General features: G+C 36.5%; 1 protein-coding gene across 4 annotated transcripts in view; it reads left to right on the top strand.

The window, feature by feature from the left end:
• SPIN4 (spindlin family member 4) overlaps window positions 1-26449 on the top strand; it is a 287004-nt gene that overhangs the window by 188165 nt on the left and 72390 nt on the right. The window lies entirely within an intron of this gene.

Here is a 26449-nt window from a genome sequence, read left to right as displayed (position 1 = left end):
TTCATAATTTCACAACTGAGAAGGGTCCCTCCACACTTCTTGGAAACGTACACCTAGACCAAACTAAAATAGAGTCACTCTTGCTAAATGTAACATAATCAAACTAAGACTTTAAGGAAACAAGCAAATCCTAGAAAAGACCAGGTTTTTGTATTTTTTTCTCCTGTAAACAGTACCTTCCAACATAAGGAGGTACCCTCTACTCTAACACTTACAAATAATAATAATAATAATAACCTGACATCCTTGTTTTCACCTTACAAAACACACTACTCTGCTATTTCCTAGTGGGTTTCAAGACGAAATAAGTACTTTTGCAGTGGTGACAGTGAAATCAATGACTAAAGTTTTCGTCAATCTCCCACAATTTAGAGAATGACCAAAAGGGGGGAATGGTTAAATCAATTTATCCTAAATTGATGGGATCAATCATACTCCAAAACTTGACATCGCACAATATATCCATGTAACAAACCTACACATGTACCTCCACTATAGAAAGCCGTATGGTGGTTCTTAAAAAAAATAAACATAGAATTACCATATGGCCCAGAAATTCCACTTCCGGGTATATACATGTCTCAAATAATTAAAAACAGAGACTCAAATAGATATTTGTACAGCAGTGTTCATAGCAGCATTACTCATAATAGCCCAAAAGTGGAAGAAATCCAAATACCCATGGACAGATAAATGGATAAACAAAATGTGCTATATACATACAATGAATATTATTCAGGCTTCAAAAGAAAATGGAGTTTTGATACATGTTACAATATGGATTAAACTTGAAAACGTTATGCTATGTGAAAAAAACCAGACACAAAAAGATAATTTGTGTTTTATTTTACACATATGTGGTTTCTAGTGTAGTCAAATTCACAGAATAAAAATGTGTAAAGGTGGTTCCCAAGGTCTAAAGGGAGGGATAAATGGGAAGTTTTTGATTAATGGTGCAGGGTTGCAGTTTGGGAATATAAAACTCTTCTTGAGAAGAATGGTTGTGGTGGTTGCACGATGACATGCAGGTACTTAGTGCCACTATACTGTTCATTTAGAAACAGTTAAAATAGTACAAGTTATGTATACTCTATGGTAACTTTTTAAGGATATTAAGGCAATTCTATGAACAACCTTATGCCAATTAATTTGACAACTTAGATGAAATGGATAAATTATTTGAAATACAGAAACTAGTAAACTCACTCAAAAAATACATAATATGAATAAACTTACAGCTATTTAATTAATTAAAATTGTAGTGAAAAATCTTACCAAGAAAACACTGAGTCAAATTCCTCACTGATGGATTTTACCAAATACTTAATACCAATTCTACTTTAACTTGTCCAAATAATGAATCAGAGGAAGTACTTCTCCAACCATTTTATGAGAAAAGCACCACCCTGTCAACCTAAAAGGAAGAAACCAAAGCAAAATTAATATAAGGAGAGAGTCTATTTGGGCCAAACTTGAGCATTGCAACCCTAGAACATATATTAAAGTTGCCGAATGTGCACTCTGATTAACAGCAGTTACACTTGGCTTTTTAAAGACAAAAAATGGGTGACAGGGGATGGCCTAATACAGTACTGTTTTTCAGGAATTCTTAGTGGTTTACAGAAATAACATTGATTAATGATTGGCTATGTATTACTAAACTATAAGGTGTGGATTACAATGTCTTGCATGAATTAGGTGAATTTTATAGCTACTTGTAACAGTAGCATGCACTTTCAAGAAATAAATACGTAGCTTCAAGGGGAAAGTGAAACATGATTTCTGTTGCATTTAATGTCTCTCTGGACCTGCTAACTAAAATAATTTGCATTCCTCAGATAGAAGTTATTTTTTTTCCTTAACCCTGATACCAAAATCAGTCAAAGGCATTATAAGAAATGAAAATAAAAAGAAAAACTATAGATAAGTATCCCATAAGAACACCAATGTAAAATTATAAAAAATTAGCAAATTGTATGCAACAATATTTTAAAAGTATAAAAAAACACAATCAGTTGGTATTTATCCTAGTAATGCACGTTTATATTCACATTTAAAACCGATTAAAGTAATTCTGCATATTAATAACACAAAGACAAACACATAACCATCTGAATAGTTCCTGAATAAATTATGGCAAAATTCATCATCCATTCTTCATGAAAATTCTCAGCAAACTAGGAACAGAAGGAAAGTTCTTGAACCTGATGGGAACTTCCTTAACCTAATGATGGGCATCTAAAAAAAACATGCAAGTAATATCATACTTGACCATGAAAGACTCAATGGTTCTCCTTAAGATTAGAAAAAACACAGAAAGATTTGCTCTTTGCACTTCAATTCAGCATTAAATTAGAGATTTGGCCAGTGGCATATAACAAGACACGGAAATAAAAGGCACTTATATTTGGAAGGAAGAAGTAAAACTCTTTTTTTCTCAGACAACATGATCACATATTTTAAAAATCTAAAGGAATATACTAATTTGTGTGTTTAGCAAGGTTGCAGAGTGCAAGATTGGTATACATTAAATTGTATTTGAGTATACTAACAATGAAAATGGGATATTGAAATTTTAAAAATTACTATTCATAATGGAATCAAAAATAAAAATACTTAAAAGTAAATCTGGTAAAATATGTGAGAGACATACACATTTAAAACTACTAAACCATGGGCCAGGTCCGGTGGCTCAAGCTTGTAATCCCAGAACTTTGGGAGGCTGAGGCAGGTGGATCATGAGGTCAGGAGATCAAGATAATCTTGGCTAACATGGTGAAACCCTGTCTCTACTAAAAATACAAAAAAAATTAGCCAGGCGTGGTGGTGGGTGCCTGTAGTCCCAGCTACTTGGGAGGCCGAGGCAGGAGAATGGCATGAACCTGGGAGGCAGAGCTTGCAGTGAGCTGAGATCAAGCCACTGCACTCCAGCCTGGGCAAAAGAGCAAGACTCCATCTCAAAAAACAAACAAACAAACAAACAAAAAATCCAAAAAATACCAAACCATGATAAAGAAATGAAATAAGACCGAAATAAACTGAGAAATATACTTTGTAAGCGAATCAGATGTTTTAACACTGTTAAGGTATAATTTGTTTTTAAACTTATGTATAACTTCAATGCAATCCAAGTTAAATTTCTAACGTGATTTATAGAAATCAACAAACTGATTATACAATTTACATGGAAACATAAAGCCCCTACAGTAATTAAATAAATTTCGAAAAAGAACAAAGTTGGAAGGCTAAACCTATTTAATTTCAATAATTATTATAAAGCTACAGTTATCAAAACAGTATGGGATTAGCCAAATTATAGAGAAATAGATCCATGGAACAAAAAGTCTAGAAATGAACCCACACCTATAGAGACAACTGATTTTTACACAGGATTAAAGGCATTTAACCATTAAATGGAGGAAACATAGTTTTGTAAAGACATAAGGATGGAGTAATTGGATATCTCTATGTAAATATTATAAACTTTTTAAAAATTTTAGTTTTTGTGGATACAGAGTAGGTATATATATATTTATGGTGTACATGAGATATTTTGATACATGCATGCAATGTATAGTATTCACATCATGGAAAATGAGGTATCAATCCCCTCAAGCATTCATTCTTGGTGTTACAAACAATCCAATTATATTATTTTAGTTGTTTAAAAATGTACAATTAAATTATCATTGACTATAGTCACCCTGTTGTGCTATCATATAGTAGGTCTTATAGATATTAGGTATTATAAAGTACTATTCAGCCATAAGAAAGGATGAGATCCTGTCATTGACAAATACTATAAACTTTGATCCACCCTCATACCATATACAAAAATTCTTCTAAAACAGATTACAGACCTAAATGTAAATCCTAAAACTAGAAAACTTTAGAAGAAAAAAATAATCTTTGCAACATTGAGTTAGAAAAAGATTTTTGATTTGACAGAAAAAAATACAATATATAAAATAAAAATTAATATATTTGACTTCATCAGAATTTAAAATTGTTGCTTTTTGAAAGACACAATTAAGATCATTAAAACAAAAGTCATAGACTAAGAAAAGATCTTTGAAAATTATATAATTGATGAAGGACTTGTATCCAGAATATACAAAGAAAAGTAAAAAACTTAACAATAAGGAAACAAACAACCTAATAAAAATCAGTAAATATTTGAACCAAGAAAAGTACATAAATGGCAAACAAGCACCTAAAAAGGTGTTCAACATCATTAGGCATAGTGAAAATGCAAATTCAACTGCAATGACAACACTGAAAACTTACTACAATAGCTAACATTGAAAAAGACTGACCATACCAAGTGTTGTTAAAGATGCGTGCAGAAACTGGTACTCTTACTGCTAGTCAGAATGCAAAATGGTACAACCCTTTTGGAAAATAGTTTTGTTACCAGAAACAGGTCCTGATCCTGATCTCAAGAGAAGGCTCTTGGACCTTGCACAAGAAAGAATTTGGGGTGAATCTATAGAGTAAATAAAAGCAAGTTTATTAAGAAAGCAAAGAAATGAAAGAATGGTTACTGCACAGGCAGAGCAGTGGCATGGGCTGCTCAACTGAGTATACTTATAGTTATTTCTCGATTATATACTAAATAAGGGGTGGATTATTCATGAGTTATGCAAGAAAGGTGTGAATGATTCTCAGAACTGAAGGTTCCTCCCCCTTTTACTCCACATAGGGATACTTCCTGGTGTTCCCATGACATCTGTGAACTGTTGTGTGCTAGTGGAAGTCTTTTAGCATGCTAATGCATGATAATTAGCATATAATGAGCACTGAGGATGACCAGACTTTCATCCCCTTCTAGATATTCATGGGTTTTGGCCAGCTTCTTTATGGCAAATTGTTTTATCAGCAGGGTCTTAGTGACCTGTATCTTGTGCTGACCTCCTATGTCATCCTGTGATTAGAATGCCTAACCTCTTGGGAATGCAGCCCAGCAGGTCTCAGCCTTATTTCACCCAGCCCCTAATCAAGATGGAGTCATTCTGGTTCAAACACCTCTGACAGTTTCACAATTTCTCATAAATTTAAACACATAGCTAACATCTGATCCAGCTATTCTACTCCTAGATATTGATCTAAGGAAAAATGAAATATTATCCATACAAAGACATGTACATGAATATTCATAGCACTTTTGTATATAAAAGCCCAAAACTGAAACTAATTTGTCTATCAAGAGATGAATAGATGAACAAATTGTGGTGTATTCATAGGATGGAATAATACTCAGACATGAAGAGAAATAAATTGGGGCACACCCAAGATGGCCAAAAAGGAACAGCTCCAGCCTCCAGCTCCCAGCACGAGCCACACAGAAGACGGGTGATTTCTGCATTTTCAACTGAGGTACCGGGTTCATCTCACTGGGGCGTGTTGGACAGTCAGCGCTGGTCAGTGGGTGCAGCCCAACCAGCGAGAGCTGAAGCAGGGTGAGGCATCGCCTCACCTAGGAAGCACAAGGGGGAAAGGAATTCGTTTTCCTAGCCAAAGGAAATTGAGACACACAACACGTGGAAAATTGAGTAACTCCCACCCTAATACTGTGCTTTACCAAGGGTCTTAAAAACAGCACACCAGATTATATCCCACACTTGGCGAAGAGGGTCCCATGCCCACAGAGCCTCTCTCATTGCTAGCACAGCAGTCTGAGAACTAACTGCAAGGTGACAGCAAGGCTGTGGGAGGGGCGCCTGCTATTGCTGAGGCTTAAGTAGGTAAACAAAGCCGCCAGGAAGCTCAAATTGGGTGGAGCCCACCACAGCTCAAGGAGGCCGGCCTGCCTCTGTAGAATCCTCCTCTGGGGACAGGGCATAGCTAAACAAAAAGCAGCAGAAACCTCGGCAGAGGTAAATGCCCCTGTCTGACAGCTTTGAATAGAGGAGTGGATCTCCCAGCATGGAGGTTGAGATCTGAGAATGGACAGACTGCCTGCTCAAGTGGGTCCCTGACCCCTGAGTAACCTAACTGGAAGACATCCCCCACTAGGTGCAGACTGACACTTCACACCTCACACGGCAGGGTACACCCCTGAGACGAAGCTTCCAGAGCAAGAATCAGACAGCAACACTCGCTGTTCAGCAATATTCTATCTTCTGCAGCCTCTGCTGCTGATACCCAGGCAAATAGCGTCTGGAGTGGACTTCAAGCAAACTCCAACAGACCTGCAGCTGAGGGTCCTGACTGTTAGAAGGAAAACTAACAAACAGAAAGGACACCCACACCAAAACCTCATCAGTATGTCACCATCATCAAAGACCAAAGGCAGATAAAATCAAAAAGATGGGGGAAAAGCAGGGCAGAAAAGCTGGAAATTCAAAAAATCAGAGTGCATCTCCTCCTCCAAAGGAACGCAGCTCATTGCCAGCAATGGAACAAAGGCGGACGGAGAATGATTTTGACGAGTTGGGAGCAGAAGTCTTCAGTCGATCAAACTTCTCAGAGTTAAAGGAGGAACTATGCAACCAGCGCAAAGAAACTAAAAACCTTGAAAAAAGAATGGAAGAATGGGTAACGAGAATAATCAATGCAGCAAAGACCTTAAAAGAACTGATAGAGATGAAAACCATAACACAAGAACTACGTGACAAATGGACAAGCATCAGTAATGACTCGATCAACTGAAAGAAAGAGTATTGGCAATTGAAGATCAAATGAATGAAATGAGATGAGAAGAGAAGTGTAGAGAAAAAAGAGTAAAAAGAAATGAACAAAGCCTCCAAGAAGTATGGGATTATGTGAAAAGACCAAATCTAGGTCTGATTGGTGTGCCTGAAAGTGATGGGGAAAATGGAAGTAAGTTGGAAAACACTCTGCAGGATATCATCCAGGAGAACTTCCCCAACCTAGGAAGGCAGGTCAACATTCAAATTCAGGAAATACAGAGAACGCCACAAAGATACTCCTTGAGAAGAGCAACTTCGAGACACATAATTGTCAGATTCACCAAAGTTGAAATGAAGGAAAAAATGTTAAGGGCAGCCAGAGAGAAAGGTCGGGTTACCCACAAAGGGAAGCCCATCAGACTAACAGGTGATCTCTTGCAGAAACTCTCCAAGCCAGAAGAGAGTGGGTCCCAATATTCAGCATTCTTAAAGAAAAGAATTTTCAACCAAGAATTTCATATCCAGACAAACTAAGTTTCATAAGTGAAGGAGAAATAAAATCCTTTAGAGACAAGCAAATGCTTAGTGATTTTGTCACCACCAGGCCTGCCCTACAAGAGACCCTGAAGGAAGCACTAAATATGGAAAGGAACAACAGGTACCAGTCATTGCAAAAACGTGTCAGAATGTAAAGTCCATCGATGCTAGGAAGAAACTGCATCAACTAGCAAGCAAAATAACCAGTTAATATCATAATGACAAGATCAAGTCCACACATAACAATATTAACCTTAAATGTAAATGGACTAAATGCACCAATTAAAGGAAACAAACTGGCAAATTGGATAAAGAGTCAAGACCCATCAGTTTGCTGTATTCAGGAGATGCATCTCACATGCAGAGACACGCATAGGCTCAAAATAAAGGGATGGAGGAAGATCTACCAAGCAAATGGAAAACAAACAAACAAAAAAAACAACCAGGGTTGTAATCCTGGTCTCTGATAAAACGGACTTTAAACCATCAAAGATCAAAAGAGACGAAGAAGGCCATTACATAATGGTAAAGGGATCAATTCATCAGGAAGAGCTAACTATCCTAAATACATATGTACCCAATACAGGAGCCCCCAGATTCATAAAACAAGTCCTTAGAGACTTACAAAGAGACTTAGACTCCCATACAATAATAATGGGAGACTTTAACACCCCATTGTCAACATTAGACAGATCAATGAGACAGAAAGTTAACAAGAATATCCAGGAATTGAACTCAACTCTGCACCAAGTGCACCTAATAGACTTCTACAGAACTCTCCACCCCAAATCAACAGAATATACATTCTTCTCAGAACCACATCGCACTCATTCCAAAATTGACCACATAGTCGGAAGTAAAGCTCTCCTCAGCAAATGCAAACGAGCAGAAATTATAACAAACTGTCTCTCAGACCACATCACAATCAAACTAGAACTCAGGACTAAGAAACTCAATCAAAACCACTCAACTACATGGAAACTGAACAACCTGCTCCTGAGTGACTACTGGGTACATAACAAAATGAAGGCAGAAATAAAGATGTTCTTTGAAACCAATGAGAACAAAGATACAACATACCAGAATCTCTGGGACACATTTACAGCAGTATATAGAGGGAAATTTATAGCACTAAATGCCCACAAGAGAAAGCAGGAAAGATCTAAAATTGACACCCTAGTACCAAAATTAAAAGAACTAGAGAAGCAAGAGCAAATACATTCAAAAGCTTACAAAGGCAAGAAATAACTAAGATCAGAGCAAAACTGAAGGAGATAGAGACACAAAAAATCCTTCAAAAAATCAATGAATCCAGGAGCTGGTTTTTTGAAATGAAGAACAAAATTAATAAAGCACTAGCAATACTAATAAAGAAGAAAAGAGAGAAGAATGAAATAGACGCAATAAAAAATGATAAAGGGGATATCACCACTGACCCCACAGAAATACAAACTACCATCAGAGAATAGTATAAACACCTCTACGCAAATAAACTAGAAAACCTAGAAGAAATGGATAATTTCCTAGATACTTACACTCTCCCAAGACTAAACCTGGAAGAAGTTGAATCCCTGAATAAACCAATAGCAGGCTCTGAAATTGAGGCAGTAATTAATAGCCTACCAACCAAAAAAAGTCCAGAACCAGATGAAATCAAAGCCGAATTCTACCAGAGCTACAAGGAGGAGTTGGTACCATTCCTTCTGAAAGTATTCCAATGAATAGAAAAAGAGGGAATCCTCCCTAACTCATTTTATGAGGCCAACATCATCCTCATACCAAAGCCTGGCAGAGACACAACTAAGAGAATTTTAGAACAATATCCCTGATGAACATCGATGCAAAAATCCTCAATAAAATACTGGCAAACCGAATCCAGCAGCACATCAAAAAGCTTATCCACCATGACCAAGTGGGCTTTATAACTGGGATGCAAGACTGGTTCAACATACACAAATCGATAAACGTAATTCATCATATGAACAGTAGCAAAGACAAAAACCACATGATTATCCCAATAGATGCAGAAAACACCTTAGACAAAATTCAACAGCCTTTCATGCTAAAAACTCTCAATAAATTCAGTATTGATGGAACATATCTCAAAATACAAGAGCTATTTATGACAAACTCACAGCCAATATCATACTGAATGGGCAAAAATTGGAAGCATTCCATTTGAAAACTGGCACAAGACAGGGATGCCCTCTCTCACCACTCCTATTCAACAGAGTGTTGGAATTTCTGGCTAGGGCAATCAGGCAAGAGAACGAAATCAAGGGTATTCAGTTAGGAAAAGAAGAAGTCAAATTGTCCCTGTTTGCAGATGACAGGATTGTATATGTGGAAAACCCCATTGACTCAGCCCAAAAATCTCCTTAAGCTGATAAGCAACTTCAGCAAAGTCTCAGGATACAAAATCAATGTGCAAAAATCACAAGTATTCTTATACACCAGTAACAGACAAAGAGAGAGCCAAATCATGAATGAACTTCCATTCACAATTGCTTCAAAGAGAATAAAATACTAGGAATCCAACTTACATGGGATGTAAAGGATTTCTTCAGGGGAACTACAAACCACTTCTCAGGGAAATAAAAGAGGACACAAAAAAATGGAAGAACATACCATGCTCATGGATAGGAAGAATCAATATCGTGAAAATGGCCATACTGCTGAAGGTAATTTATAGATTCAATGCCATCCCCATCAAGCTACCAATGTCTTTCTTCACAGAATTGGAAAAAACTGCTTTAAAGTTCATCTGGAACCAAAAAAGACCCTGCATTGCCAAGACAATCTTAAGTCAAAAGAGCAAAGCTGGAGGCATCACGCTACCTGACTTCAAACTATACTACAAGGCTACAGTAACCAAAACACCATGGTACTGGTCCCAAAACAGAGATATAGACCAATGGAACAGAACAGAGTCCTCAGAAATAATATCACACATCTACAACCATCTGATCTTTGACAAACCTGACAAAAACAAAAAATGGGGAAAGGATTCGCTATTTAATAAATGGTGCTGGGAAAATTGGCTAGTCATAAGTAGAAAGCAGAAACTGGATCCTTTCCTTACTCCTTACATGAAAATTAATTCAACATGGATTAGAGACTTCAATGTTAGACCTAAAACCATAAAAACCCTAGAAGAAAACCTAGGTAATACCATTTAGGACATAGGCATGGGCAAGGACTTCATGTCTAAAACACCAAAAGCAACGGCAACAAAAGCCAAAATTGACAAATGGGATCTAATTAAACTAAAGAGCTTCTGCACAGCAAAAGAAACTACCATCAGAGTGAACAGGCAACCTACAGAATGGGAGAAAATTTTTGCAATCTACTCATCTGACAAAGGGCTAATATCCAGAACCTACAAAGAACTCAAACACATTTACAAGAAAAAAACAAACAACCCCATCAAAAAGTTGGCAAAGGATATGAACAGACATTTCTCAAAAGAAGACATTCATACAGCCAACAGACACATGAAAAAATGCTCATCATCACTGGCCATCAGAGAAATGCAAATCAAAACCACAATGAGATACCATCTCACACCAGTTAGAATGGCGATCATTAAAAAGTCAGGAAACAACAGGTGCTGGAGAGGATGTGGAGAAATAGGAACACTTTTACACTGTTGGTGGGATTGTAAACTAGTTCAACCATTATGGAAAACAGTATGGCGATTCCTCAAGGATCTAGAACTAGATGTACCATATGACCCAGCCATCCCATTACTGGGTATATACCCAAAGGATGATAAATCATGCTGCTATAAAGACACATGCACACGTATGTTTATTGCGGCACTATTCACAATAGCAAAGACTTGGAATCAACCCAAATGTCCATCAGTGACAGACTGGATTAAGAAAATGTGGCACATATACACCATGGAATACTATGCAGCCATCAAAAAGGATGAGTTTGTGTCCTTTGTAGGGACATGGATGCAGATGGAAACCATCATTCTTAGCAAACTATCACAAGAACAGAAAACCAAACACCACATGTTCTCACTCATAGGTGGGAACTGAATAATGAGATCACTTGGACTCGGGAAGTGGGACATCACATACCGGGGCCTATCATGGGGAGGGGGGAAGGGGGAGGGATTGCATTGGGAGTTATACCTGATGTAAATGATGAGTTGATGGGTGCTGACGAGTTGATGGGTGCAGCACAGCAACATGGCACAAGTATACATATGTAACAAACCTGCATGTTATGCACGTGTACCCTAGAACCTAAAGTATAATAATAATAAAAAATAAATAAATAAATAAATAAATACAAAGTATAATAAAAAAAGAAAAGAAAAAGAGCAATTAATTGCCAATAATGTGGATGAATATAAAAATAACTATCCTGAATGAATGCAGCCTGAAAATAAGGAGTACCTATTATGTAATTCCATTAATATAAACATCTAGAAAACTCAAAGTAATCTGTAATAACATAAATTACATTCATTGTTTCTTGGGGAGTGTTTGTGTTCAAGACTGCAGAGAGGGATTACAAAGGGCTATGGGGAAAGTTTTGGAGCTGGTGTATATGTCCACTCTTTGGACAGTAGTGATGATTTCTCAAATTGTAAAAATCTTTGAAACTGTACATATGAAATATTTTAAACATATCTCAAATAACTCTACACACAATAATTTTTGAAAAGATCTTTAGAAAAATAATGTCTTGTGAAAAACAAAAATTCCATAATAAGGATAATATGGAAAAGCCAGTCGTGAGATATCTAGGTGCCTCTCAACTTTTCAAGTTAGTAGAAGAGGATTCACATTAAACAAAAGTAAAGGAGTGAATAATTTGAATAATTGAAAAGTAAAATCAATTTGGAGTTTGAATAATTTTTAAAAATTATATTTTAATATCAATATATGTGAAATATTAACATTTGTCAACATTTCAAATACCATCATATATCTTCCATGAAGTTTAGAGTTAGGACTCAATGAAACTTCAGCTCTAAAATTTCTGCCTGGCTAATTTATGTTTCCTCAGAGAAACAAATTATTTGTTCATAAGGGCTTTCTTGGCAATCTAATTGAGTTGTTACGGGTGCAAATTGGTAACTGTTATTAGGACAACCAAAGTTTTACCTGATAGCTAACAAATCAATTAAGCCTTATATTCAAAATTTTCTAAATAGCTTGTATTTTGAGGATACTGGCAAAGATAAACTAAAAAGTGAATTATTTCCAAATAGAGATGAAGGATGAGGGGAGAGGTGATATTTGCTAAATGTCAGGGTAAAGCTTTAAGGTTTTTTTCTTCTCTTCCTTGTTCTGGTGTCTTCTCTGTTGAAACAATGGAAACTCTCCTTTGAAGTAATTAATGCAAAATTCCTCAGGAACTGCAGACTGTTAAGTAGAGCAGCCACTGGGGTGTTTCCTGAGATGAAACAGCCTGGATGAGCCACCATGATAGATAGGAAGACCTTTTATACTAGTATCCCAAAGGGTGAGAGTAAACTGGTAGAAAGTTATCTTGGTCCCAGACAAATGTCAGCTATTTTAGTTACTAAAGAACATTTATAAAAGGTCTATGTGTAAGACTAAATTTTTTATTTGTTATACTAGGTTGGCAAAAAATGTAGAGGAAGTATATTTATTCAAAAGTTGTTATAATGTATCATTTTAAAATATAAGTTTTGACATTAAGTTCAGAAGTTATTAGAGTCTTTTCTTTGGAGGCTTTTTGAAGGGGAATGTAAGTGTTCTTTATATTATCAGATACACTTCCGGAATTAATACATAGAGTGGACCTTGTAGCCAAAGAAGCACAATTAGTGGAAAAGTGAAAAAAAATGTTGTTGACATGGGAATGTTTGTTATTGGAGTTGTCGCCTCACTTGCTTTTTTTCTTTTTTCTTCTCTCTCTGTGTATAGGAAAGTGCAGATAGGAGTTAATATCAATAGCTCCTTCCTGACACAAAACAGGAAATTGGAATATGAAAGGGATTGATTTGAGTTAGGAGAGGGAGTTGTGAGAATGAAAATTCCAACGTTAGTAGAGTCTGATTTTGAACATGTTTTTGGTTGAAATGCACCAAATACTTATAGAACTTATAGCATCACTTAAGAGAAAGAGCAGAGTCTGAAAGATTAGGTGGCTTACATCATACAGTGCAAAGATTCAGAGTGGGATTTGAAGTTTTCAATAGAACTGCATATATATCAAAAGAGATCAGGCTAAAAGAAAATAATTCTTTTAACCTGGTAAGCAATCAGAGAACTTGATACAGCCAATTTAAAGTTTCTTCTATTCTCCATTATAAAATTATGATAAGAAAAATAGTAGAACATAGTGAATGCTATATTGTTTTGAAAATTAGGTAGTATTATCATGGGTTTGCTTTGGAGTTTTACTCCCTTACCTCTCTCCTTTTTTTTTTTTTTTCCCCTAGTATTTATCTGACCCCCACAATCTTATATTTTATAAGGTTTGGGTAATTTTTATTTTTCTGTTATCTTTTCCTTCCACATCACAGTTGCTGGCCTTGAGACCAGGTTTGTTGTTCTCCTTCTCTTCCTCAGATAAGTGTTTTTTTTTTCTTTTAAATTGAGAAATTTAATACTTTTGGCAACATAGAAGAGTCAAAAAACAAATAATAAAGTCACAAAATATTTACAACACATATGACAGGCAAAGGGTAAGCCAGCAATCATGTTTAATGACTTGTTTACTATATAGAGAGAACTGTATTGATATAGGTACATATTCTCAAAAACGATTCTTGTTAATGTATATTCACACATAATATTATGTCAGAGGTATTTGAACCAGAGTAACTCCATCTTGCATAGGAGCTGGGTATAATAAGGCTGAGACCTACTGGGCTGCATTCTCAGGGGTTAGGCATTCTAAGTCACAGGATGGGATAGGAGGTTGGCACAAGGTATAGGTCACAAAGACCTTGCTGATAAAACAGGTTGTGGTAAAGAAGCCAGCCAAAACCCACCAAAACCAAGATGACGATGAAAGTGACCTCTAGTCATTCTCACTGTTCATTATATGCTAATTATAATGCACTAGCATGCTAAAAGGCACTCCCATTAGTGCTCCCACAACAGTTTACAGATGCCATGGCAATGCTAGAAAGTTACCCTATATGGTATAAAATTGGGAGGAACCCTCAGTTCTGAGAATTTCCCACCCCTGGTATTTAATGAGAAAAGTTTATATGAAAAAAAATAAAATAACAATGATTAATAGTTGGAGCAGACTATAAACCCAGTTTCTGAGTCCAGAGAGCAGTCAATTGAGAAGATTTCTTGATGTTGGTTAAACATTTCTAGATATTGGGATTAAAGCATCTTTAGACCTTTAGATGATAAAGTGAGGACAGCAGGAACCATCTGATGGATTTCCTGGTCTGCAGTTTTGATGTCTCTGGTGATGGTAAAAACATCAGTGTCACAGTCATGGTTATTTCCCTAGAGCAGAGCATAGAAACATCCAGCTTTTTCTAGTAGGGCTTTTTTAGATAGTCTCAATCTGAGCAGTAAGATTTTGGTTCTTACTGACTCCAAGTCAGGAAAGCGGAAGAAAAATTGAAAACATTAGTTTTGAAGGTTGTAGCCAGGTATTAGAGAAAATTAGAAGAACTGACAAGTTGATAAGGACTGATTAAATATGGAAGATTGAAAGATCCAGTACAGTTTATAGGTAAGTAAAAAAAAAAAAAAAAACCTCAAAGACAATTAATAGGACTCAAATCTAATAGCCTACAAGGATTTGTTACAGTTTTCCATTGAATCATGAAGTTTCCCTCTTTATGTTTCCCCCAGTCTTTTTTATTCTTCTTTAGTTAATAAGTCTCAAATTATTAGATTTGGCTTGATTATTTACATAACGGTGGCAAGAATGGTAATTGAGGACATAAGTCTTTTTGAGTCTCCTTTACTGGAACTTCTCACAAGAAATCTCAGATTAGACTTTGAAAATCCTCTCCAGGCTAGAAAGCCAAGCCGAGAACACACCACCAGATTTTACCTGCCAGATTTAACCTTTAGATCTAGGTGGAGTCCTCTCCTTTTGAGATCCCTCAAATATTTCAAGGTTCAAAGGCCTGCCAAGAAGACCTTTCTCACTCATTGTAAGGCTGGAAACTCTGTAAGCCAGATACCAGGCTGGTTTCCCCAAGAAAGCTTTGTAAGGACTGTCTCCATGCAATCAACCTTAGTCTGTTAAAACTGTCTCGTCGTATCTGACTCTATGTAAATCTTTATCAAATATGACATTTTAATCAAAGTCTTGGTTATGTAATGAATGATTTCAATTAAGTCTCTTCAAAAGTGAAAGATATTCTTATTTACTTTATGTAAATAATTATATTACAATAAAAATGAGATCACTCAGTAAGAATTTCCAGATTCTGGAGAGAACAGACAGGGAGAAAATTAAATGTTGCATTTCTGTTTACAGATATATAATTTACTAATTGTTAATTATTAGAAATAATTCAAGAGAAAAGGGAAACCGTTTCCTTATATCCAGAACATCTATATTAAAGAACTAGCCAGTTTCCAATCAAAAAGCCATAGTAAATTATAAGCATTCTTTATAAATTCATCCAATCCGGTGTAATTACTTCCTATTCTTCTAAATCTTCGGTTAGCAGTTTGATGAACTCATCATCTTCTCTACTAAAATTCTGGAAATCCTCATGCAGTCAAGTGATATGGTTTCCAAGTTATTTAAGCAATGCCTTCAGAAGCCTGTACCCTGTAATACTAGTCATAGTCCTTTCTATGAGTCTCTTGGATACTCCCTCTTTGTTGAAGTCCTTTCCGTCCTTGTTTTTTTTTTTCTTTAGACAGGGTCTCACTCTGTCACCAGACTGGAGTGCAGTGGTGTGATCTCGGCTCACTGCAACCTCCGTCTCCCTGGTTAAAGCAATTTCCCTGCCTCAGCCTTCTGAGTAGCTGGGACTGCAGGTGTGCACCACCACGCCCAGCTAATTTTTTTTTCTTGTATTTTAGTAAAGTCAGGGTTTCACATGTTGGCCAGGATGGTCTCAAACTCCTGACCTTGTGATCTGCCCACCTCAGTCTCCCGAAGTGCTGGGATTACAGGCATGAGCCACTGCGCCTGGCCAACAATAAGAACATTTTAATAGCAGACTTGAATATATTTAATTTTTTTGTATTATATAAATATAAGAGGCCAAGAGTATACAAACTTAAACTTATAAATACTTTTGTATTTTATCTTACTTAGAATTGATCTAAATATTTAATTAATGTTACTTAGCATAACTTTAAGTTTGCAAGTTACCAAAAAGTTTTTGAAAACTATTTTTAAGCAAATGTATTATTACATTAAACAAACTAGTCATCATCTCAAATTATTTTCCTGTTAACTACTTTTACAGCACATGCATATTAGAAATGTATCAAAAGTAAACACCAAAAATCTTACTTTTTTTTTTTTTTGAGATGAGGTCTCGGCTCACCACAACCTCCTCCTCCCCAGTTCAAGTGATTCTCCTGCCTCAGCCTCCTGAGTAGCTGGGATTACAGGCATGTGCCACCACACCCCGCTAATTTTGTATTTTTAGTAGAGATGGGGTTTCTCCGTGTTGGTCAGGCTGATCTCGAACTCTTGACCTCAGGTGATCTGCCTGCCTTTGCCTCCCAAAGTGCTGGAATTACAGGCATGAGCCACCATGCCCAGCTATTTTTTAAATTTTTTTTACTGCTGTTTACTTGGACTTCTGTTCTTAGGTTGAATCTATAATTTTTATAATCCTGAACATCTAGAAACCAAGTCCACTTCTTGTAGCACTCACTGCATGATAGCCAGTAAGTTGGTAGAAGGTATTTGCACAAGGAAAACAACTTTATTCAGAGCCAGAAACTGAAAAGATGGCAGAATTTGTATCCTAAAGAACTATCTTAAGGTAATATAAATGTTAGGCTCCTCTTCTGAGGAGGGAGGAGAAAGTGGGGGGTGAGGTCAAGAGTTGACCAATGACCACAGACATCTGGGCAGCAGCAAGGGTCTAAGAGGATTGTGAAACTTCTTTATTATTTTTTCATTGACTTTGAGTGGCATAATAATTCAGGTCACAAATGTTCCTATAAATCTTTAGCATAACATTATTAGTATATGCATACTTTCTTATTTCCTTGGGAGGTTATCATTGGGAAAGGTATTATTATTGTCCTTGATTTAAAGGTGAACTATAAACTAAATTCCTTCCATAGTTAGTTTGCCCTGCATGCAGACATACGAAAAATTAATTAATTTAAAAGATATCACCATGCAGAGGCTAGGAGTGAAATGCGGTTAGTTGTTCTAAACTTCCTTTTCACTGTTACAATATTACCTTATTTCACTAGTAAAAAAAGTAGAGTCAAAACATATGTTCATATTATACTTGGTAGGTTTAGAAGACATTACCACAAAATATGGCACATTGGCATGTTAACTATTTTAAGCTAGAAGAACCTGAGAAATGTCAGGAAGGAATCTCTGACAGTCCTCGGTCCTTCTCCACTAATGTAGATAATAACCTATTTATATAACAGGTTCCTTCCCAATACTCAGATGAAAGGAGCATCCTTATCTCTGAAGATGGAGGGACAGTGAGGGGAATTTGAATGAATGAGCTTTGTTAAGATCCTTTCAGTTTACTACACTTAGCTCATACCCTTTGTCTTAACTCATTCTTCCAAAACTTTCCACTCTTCATCAAACTTATCACAAGAACACTCAGGTTTAATTGTTACTTCAGGTCTTCATTTCATCACGAAGGCTTTCGTGTCACAAAAAACTAATAATAGATGCATTTGTATGCTTTTATCTGTCAATATTTCTCTTGTTAGAGCCCTACCTGAGAACTTCAAAGGGTAGAAAGCTAAGATATTTTTTCCCCTATGTACTTAATGCTGATAACTCAGAAGGCATACCCATATTAGTTAAACCAATAATATCAAACTAGTCTTATTTACCAATATTTATGTAATTGCATATACTTGAAAAACATTTTGATTAGTTTCTATATTTCTGGGAGTTTAAGGAATGTTTAATTTACGTATGTGATTATCTCTAAGCCAATCAGAAAAGACTACCTTTATATGATTTTAGGAAATAATTTGGTAATGTTATTTGGAAATAAAAAGTGCTGCATATACATAACATACATACATATCCAAACATACACAGACAGGTGCAAATAGACGCTGCAGCTTTTATTCTGAAATTTCGGTCATGAGTCTGATAAATACAGTAATATAAAACTCATTGGTTTATTTAAAATAGCTGGTTCTCGTCTTCTCTCTGCTTCATATTTTTATCTGAATTGTATTGCTGGTGATTAAAAAAAAAGTTACCTTCTCAATATTTCTTTTTAGCAACATTCATGGAGAAGACTTTTAAGATTTTCTTTTGTTCCGATATGTATTTGGTTTTAAGTTCCCCAAATATCTTGAGAGCCCCTAATGGGGGAAGAGGGACCCACAGTTCAAGTGACTATAGAGAATTTAGGAGCTGGAATGGGAAGGGAAAAGTCTGGCAGGGATGGATGGAGGTGTGGAGGAGGTAGACTGTTGTGAAGGAAGACATTTCAAGGAATCCAAGGAAACTGAAGGGAAGATGGAAGGTGGTAAAAGAAGGAGGAAGGAGCAGAAGTTATCGGAAGGGAGAGGTCACAGATGAGCAAGTTTGGATAGATTTAAGTTTTCTTAAGAAGCCAATTGAGTTCCAATTTTCTCAGTAAAATCATGCCAGCAAGGTGGAAAGTGGGTAGTTAGCACAATAGTGGTAGAGCATATAGTTACCCAGGGTTCAACAAAGGGAGGTTCAGTTGACAGAAAATTTCCTAAGGGAGAAGCAGGATCAAATAGAACAAAGAGGCCTCACAAGCAGCCAAGAAAAAAAAAATTCTGAGCCACGGGTAAGTAAGTGAATATCCACTCAAAATTAAATGCCAGGAGGAACTTCTAACTTAGGAAGTACCTTTCAAGATATCTAATTGAGCTTTAGAGAATGTACTCAGAATGCTAGGAATCAAAATCTGTCCTTAACATGCTTCAGTGGACTGTCACCCAGAGCACTGGCTCAAGAGTTGGACTCACCAATGGATCTCTGATCAGTAACTCAGGAGTGAAGACAAAGGCTTCAATGGCGTACACTTAGGGTCTTGGGTGAGAGGTCTGGGGGTCCAATGACACATTTGATGCTAAGTTGTAGCCCCATAACTATTGAAAATTATTCTGACACTTGTTAAAACGGTAAGGAAGACTTGATTCAGGATTATTAAAGCAAGTATCAGGACTATCACAATAGAGGTGAGAGATTGGGTTCAACTCTGAATACAGCAAAGAACCTGAATAAAGCAAAGGGAATACGTAATCAATGAGCAGAATGACAGGTTCAGTAGATGGAATTACCAAGAGGAGACTTCACATTGGAGGCAATTCTTGCTAAACCAATTTAACAGGATTCTTGCTGATGGTAGGCCAAGGTGATCAGATATCAAGGTGAGGAATGAGGAATTTGATCAGAAATGAGGGTGATCAAATATCAAGGGTGGGGAATTCTCTGTAAACAAAATTAGTAGGATTATTGTTAAACTGGACAAATAGGCTGAAGACAAGGACCAAGGATGAGGCTTAGTAAAAGACATGACGAAGAGGAACCTGTCTAAAGTTTAGTCAAGGAGACAATCTTTTTTTTTTTTTTTTTTTTTTTTTTGAGACGGAGTCTTGCTCTGTAGCCCGGGCTGGAGTGCAGTGGCCGGATCTCAGCTCACTGCAAGCTCCGCCTCCCGGGTTTACGCCATTCTCCTGCCTCAGCCTCCGGAGTAGCTGGGACTACAGGCGCCCGCCACCTCGCCCGGCTAGTTTTTTTTTTGTATTTTTAGTAGAGACGGGGTTTCACGGTGTTAGCCAGGATGGTCTCGATCTCCTGACCTCGTGATCCGCCCGTCTCGGCCTCCCAAAGTGCTGGGATTACAGGCTTGAGCCACCGCGCCCGGCCTAGTCAAGGAGACAATCTTTGCCTCAATTTTGTCAATCCTTTAAAGAGACAAAAGGTCATCCTAATTTTTGATTTTAGGCTTCCAAAGCTAAAAGGGGAGAAAATTCACTACATGTTAAATATGCCTTACTATAACTTTGTTTCTTATATTTTCTTGCTTTCTGAGTTCAAATATACACGCATGAGCATAAACAGAGACCTAGAGAAATGAAGCAATGAAGCACTTTCGTTATGGAAGGCAAGTACCTTCTCTCTCTGTCTCTCTCTCTCTCACACACACACACACACACACACACACACACACACACACCCCTGTATCTCTTGAGATCTGAACTATTCTAATGATTGGCAGCATGCCAAGAACTGATAGCTAAATATTCAGAAATTTGGCTGTTAAACTGTCTGTATGTTGAAATTGGCTAAGGTGGGAGTATTTACACCATGGAAACTGGCAAACACTGCAAATTAAGGTTTTTGCCCCCTCCAAAGAGCAAGTTTACCAGCACACCACTGGATGTAAGCAACGATCTATTTAAGAGGTCTCTGTAGTTGTATAAAAATAATTTTCTAGGGCTGATCTTTCATTTTTCTTTATTTTCTTTCTTTAATTTTTGGGCTTCTTGGCCACTTTTTAAGGAGGACCAGAAGGTAAGTATAGCCTAAAGATATGTTGTCCTCCCAGTGATCCTGCTGTCGCTCTTCCTCTCTCCTCCTTTATTCAGTCAGCATTAGTAGTTCTTGAGAACTTTTCAAGCTTTCTATTGTTTTCTATATTTAGCATGATCTTAAACAGGGATCTGCTTAACACATTTTTGAGTTTCAAAAAACTCACTAGCAAGAGCTATCAGCAACACAAAACCATTCATAAGTTTCAGGAACCTATTTTCGCAATTCAGAAAGACATTAAAGCAAACTATAAAGATAAGGTTACACTTCATAAAATATTATGCTATCACTAGTAAGTTTTTATTTCCCATTGATTTTCTAGATTACAGATCATGTCTACATTTCCTTAGTTGTATTCCATGCCCCTTAATTCATTTCTTCCTTATTTTACAAAAAAACGATGTTTTCATTTATTAGCTTTGCACTTTCTCGCTCTAGCTCTGCATTTTCTAGCTAGGCCCTAGTCACATGTGGCTATTTAAATTTAAATTAATTAAACCTAAATAAAAATAAGAACTCAATTTCCCTATCAAACTAGCCACATTTTAAGTGCTCAATATTCACTTGTAACTTGTGCCTACTATATTGCTGATCAATTGGCTGAAAGGATTGGTGAACTTTTTCTGCAAAAGTTCATCTGGTAAATATTTCAGGCTTTCTGAGCCATACAGTTTCTGTAACAACTGCTCAACTCTGCCTGCCCTTGTAGCATGCAAGCAGTCATAGACAATACCTAAATATATGTGTGATTACGTTGCAATAAAAAATTTCATTTACACAAAGAATGAAGAATGATTTGCCTAGACCATCAATTAACTCAAACAAATGGAGAAAGCTTAAACATCCGATCCCTTCCTGAGTATATGGGGGATAACCTTTTTTGTGGGGCTTTTTTCTTTTTTGAGGCGGACTCTTACTCTGTCGCTCAGGTTGGAGTGCAGTGGTGCAATCTTGGCTCACTGCAACCTCTGTCTCCTGGGTTCAAGCAATACTCCTGCCTCAGCCTCCTGAGTGTGCACCACCATGCCTGACTAAGTTTTCTATTTTTAGTAGAGATGGGGTTTCACCATGTTGGCCAGGCTGGTGTCAAACTCCTGACCTCAGGTGATATGCCTGCCTCAGCCTTCCAAAGTACTGGGATTATAGGCATGAGCTGGGAATAACCTTTTTAATTACTAGATATGCTAGACTGGAAGAGATAAAAATTGGTTACTTATATCTGTTATCATAGCTCTAAATATTCCTATACTTAACTGAAACAAAATACAGTCTGATAAAACCCTATATTATATAAGCACAAAACTACAAGAACTTTCAATTAATAAGGTTTCTTTTTTTGTCGTTCAATTTTTAGAAAATCTCATAATAAGTTATAATTACTCCCAAGGACTGTGTGTGTGTTTGTGTGTATCATGGATATTGTCTGATTTCTGGTTCCTACAGCTTCATATATAATCCCAGGGAATCAAGAAATGATGACTAGGATGCTCTTATACAGGGATGTCCAATCTTTTAGCTTCCCTGGGCTACATTGTAAGATTAAGGATTGTCTTGGGCCACACATAAAATACACCAACACTAACGATAACTGGTGAGCCAAAACAAATTGCAAAAACAATTGCATAATGTTTTAAGAAAGTTTACAAATTTGTGTTGGGCCACCTTCAGAGCCATCCTGGCCTGCATGCTGCCCGTGCCCACAGGCACTGGTTGGACAAGCTTGCTCTAATATATGACCTGGAGGCTGGGATCATAAAGTTATTGTGCTTAAGAAGAAAAGTGACCTTGGATATATTATGTTTTGATTAAAGTTTTTGTTTTTTCCATTATAAAAGTAATATGCAATAGTTATGTAAAATCAGAGAATATAGAAGAATGAGAAACTATAGCTCTCCTCACAGACTGACATTATTAAATTTAACTCCATTGTACTGACTTCCCTTATTTTAAATATCCAATAGATTTTCTTCTTTGCATAATTATGATTATAATATACATGCAAACTTGTCTTGGTTTTCAGTTTCCAAAGTTAATATTAACTCTTCTCCAACGTTATATTAATGGCTATATGGTATTTATATTGAGTGAATATACATACCAGGATTTACTTCAAAATTATCCTATTGTATATTAAGGATGTGTTGTTTGTTTACTGTTTCTCATAATAGTGATTATCACTTTGTAATACGACTGTTTTTCTGTGCATTGTGTTAGAAGGGATTTAAAAGCACTTCATTATAAACATGAGGCACAGTCCTCCCTGCAGAGAGAAATCATGGAAAACTGATGACAAAAATTGGAGTCATAAGGGAGAGAAAATTATTTTACTGTTGAGTTATTCGCTTTGAAATATTAAGGGCCAAACTCTAATGCAAAGCTTGCAGGTACACATATTCTTTTTTCTATGAACATCACTTAATAGAGGAAAAATGTTACGTATGGTTAAACCATTTTGAGAAAGACATTTCTGAAAACAAACAAAAAAATTTTAAAAGACACAAGGCTATATTAGTGGCTAACATCTTCCTTCCTTTAAATACTTTCAGAATGCTATCCTAGCCTATATCAAAATCCTTTCACATCAATTATAACTTCAGTTACTTGAGCCATTTGATGTTCATCATCTAGAGAGACTTCTAAGGTAATTAACTACCCATGCATTTGTTTATAGTCTACTTGGTTACATAAAGGGCCTTTAAATAGACTGTCTGCCCTAGGCCTCTGTTCTGCCTGACTTACATAGCTGGCTAATCAAAGTGCTATGATTGCTATGCAAACCTAAAGAAACTATAATCTTTGAGCCAGTAATTTTTATTCTAATTCAATAACTGAAAAGTGCATATACACCAAACAACGGATAGACCATAGATGGTAGCCTGCATTAGATCATTTAAAATTGCAAATAATACACTTGGATGCCAGGGTTACCTTCAGGGAGGAAAATTTATCGTTAAGTTACAAAAAAAATTGAGGCAGCAAGGAGGAACCATCTAGTCACCCTGGGTTTCAGCAGTTCTAAGACTAAGTTTCCTGGAGGATGAGGGTCACAACAATAGCTCATTATGATTTGTAATACATATATAGCTCAGTGACTGGTACTCTGGTACCTGGGTTCACCTCTCTAAGAAAGAGAATCTAAGAGGATTGATTCTTTGTGATTTAATGCTGGACAAAGTTTCACATCAAGCCACCTTGTGGAATGAGGGACTTCCTCATGTCCATCAACTCAGATAACAATTCCTTGTTATCAGTGTTGACTAAGGAGCAGGATTGGTTTCATTTTATACACATGGAACAAACCTACAAGGCTCTCTATCATCTGACCCTTCAATGCCTGTTGACTCTATGTCATAATGTTCCCCCTTTTGCTCAATCTATTCTAGCTATTTAGGTCTTTCTGTTCTTTAAAATGTCAAACTCAAACATGCCTCAGAGCTTTTGTATGCGCTGTGTCAATTGCCTGGGATACATTTCTACCAGAATTTCCCATGACAGGCTCTATCACTTTAAACGTCATATGAGTATTTTTTGTAATACTGACCACCCCATGTCATGTCTTTCTTTATTCTGTTATCTCCTTTATTTTTTTCTAGTCCTTATTATAACCTGATTTTATTTTATCATATTATATTAATTTGTTCATTCGTTTATCCTTTCATCAGAATATGAATTTTTGAGAGTACGGATTCTGTCTATTTGGTTCACTGCTTAATTCCCAGAAGAGCTGTGGAACAAAGGAATACCAATTGTTTGAAGTAGTTTACCAAATTGAAATACTTGCTGATGCTGAGGCTATTCAATTGAAATATATATTTACCTACAAGCACTCTGACAGGGATTTTTTACCTTGACTAAACTCTAGCCAGGCTCCTCTGAGCCCTCTTCTTGCTAGGCCTCAACCTTGACTTATAAAGACTTTAACAAACACTAATGTAGCTTCTAACAGCTCAAAACCACATCCTTAGGAAGACGCTAGCCTCTCTTAAAGTGCTTACCCAATAAAACTCAAGGATGCAAGAAGAATTTACTGTTTGTTTCAGTCAATACCTGAAGATATCCCTGTCTCCCAGTCTCTGTGGAAGGAAGGGTAGGAGCCTAACTTCCACAAGTGCTGGTTAGAAAACCCAGGTGGCTTTCAAATTAACTCTCCCCCCACCCCTACCTCCCTGATTTTTGTAAATTTTTTACTTCCCTGGCTCTACTGAAACTCCAATCACCTTCCTCTTTGTTACTTCATTCTCTGTTTGAAATATCTAGTTACCTTTGTGTAAACTGAAAATGACTTCAGTTCATGATGAGCAGTGTTCCCTATTGCAATAGTGAACCACTGATTAAAATCTTTTTTTTTTTTAAACCACTTTAGTGTCCAGCTTTCTGTAAAAATGCAAGGTCACCTGTGTACAAATCATATTGAATTTGGTTCATGTTAGACTCTTTTTTACCTATTTCAATGGTATATTACTGATTAAAATTTGTCCTTTCTACTTCAGCTTTGTTTATCTTTGGCATCTTTTAAAGACCAAATCATGTGTATTTTAGAAAACTTTATTCCCACTACTGTTGGCAAAGGCAAATTATAGAACACTGGCTTTTATATCAATGTCTTTGACAAAATAATACAAAATGTCATATGAAAATTTTCTAGATTTTCATTCTATAGTGGGAGAAACAGCTTTTCAAATAAATTTATTCTGTTTTAATTTGGGTTAATGTAAGAATTATTACATCTAGGCTACTATTGGAACATATTCTTAAGAAAAAAAATAGTGAATTTTCAAGAAGGAAAAAATATTTCCCCACATACTCTGTTAGCCTGAATTATTTCTTAATTCAAATACTGAAAATGTCCTTCACATCTTGATTTTTGAAGAGGTTGTTTTGGGGTCAAAATTATTATTATTATTATTTTATTTATTTATTTATTTTGAGATGGAGTCTTGCTCTGTTGTCAGACTGGAGTGCAGCGGTGCTATCTCAGCTCACTGCAACCTCCGTCTCCTGGGTTCAAGCGATTTTCCTGCCTCAGCCTCCTTAGTAGCTGGGACTACAGGTTTGTGCCTCCATGCCCAGCTAAGTTTTGTATTTTTAGTACACATAGGGTTTCACCATGTTGGCCAGGATGGTCTTGATCTCTTGACCTCGTGATCTGCCCACCTGGGCCTCCCAAAGTGCTAGGATTACAGGCATGAACCACCACGCCTGGCCCCAAAATTATTTTTAATAGTTTTGAATTCCTTTCAGGCTTTGTATAGCATTGTGAAAGGTTTAAATATAAGCAGAGGGATTTATTTGTTTGATTTTGTTTGTTTTTTTCCTCCTCATATTATTTTAGCCTTTAGCGTTCATCAAAAGGATGCAGACGGATGACAGGATAAACAGTGCAGCATGTTATTTAAAGCCAATAATAGAAATCAAGGGCAACCTATACAATATATTAAGGACACAGCTATAATGCCTTTATCTTTTAAAAATCTCTCCACATTACTCAAGGTGTGTGAACAGGGACCTTTACTGTCTCTGTACATTGTTTTAAACAATGATAAAAGAGAATCTTGGAAATTCCACATGTATTTCATCATGAAGTATAGCTACAGTGCATT

Source organism: Macaca fascicularis, chromosome X, assembly GCF_037993035.2.
Source record: "Macaca fascicularis isolate 582-1 chromosome X, T2T-MFA8v1.1".
In the NCBI taxonomy this organism is placed as follows: domain Eukaryota; kingdom Metazoa; phylum Chordata; class Mammalia; order Primates; family Cercopithecidae; genus Macaca; species Macaca fascicularis.
The sequence above is the reverse complement of the archived record's forward strand: the minus strand, read 5'-3'. Positions and strand labels throughout refer to the sequence as shown.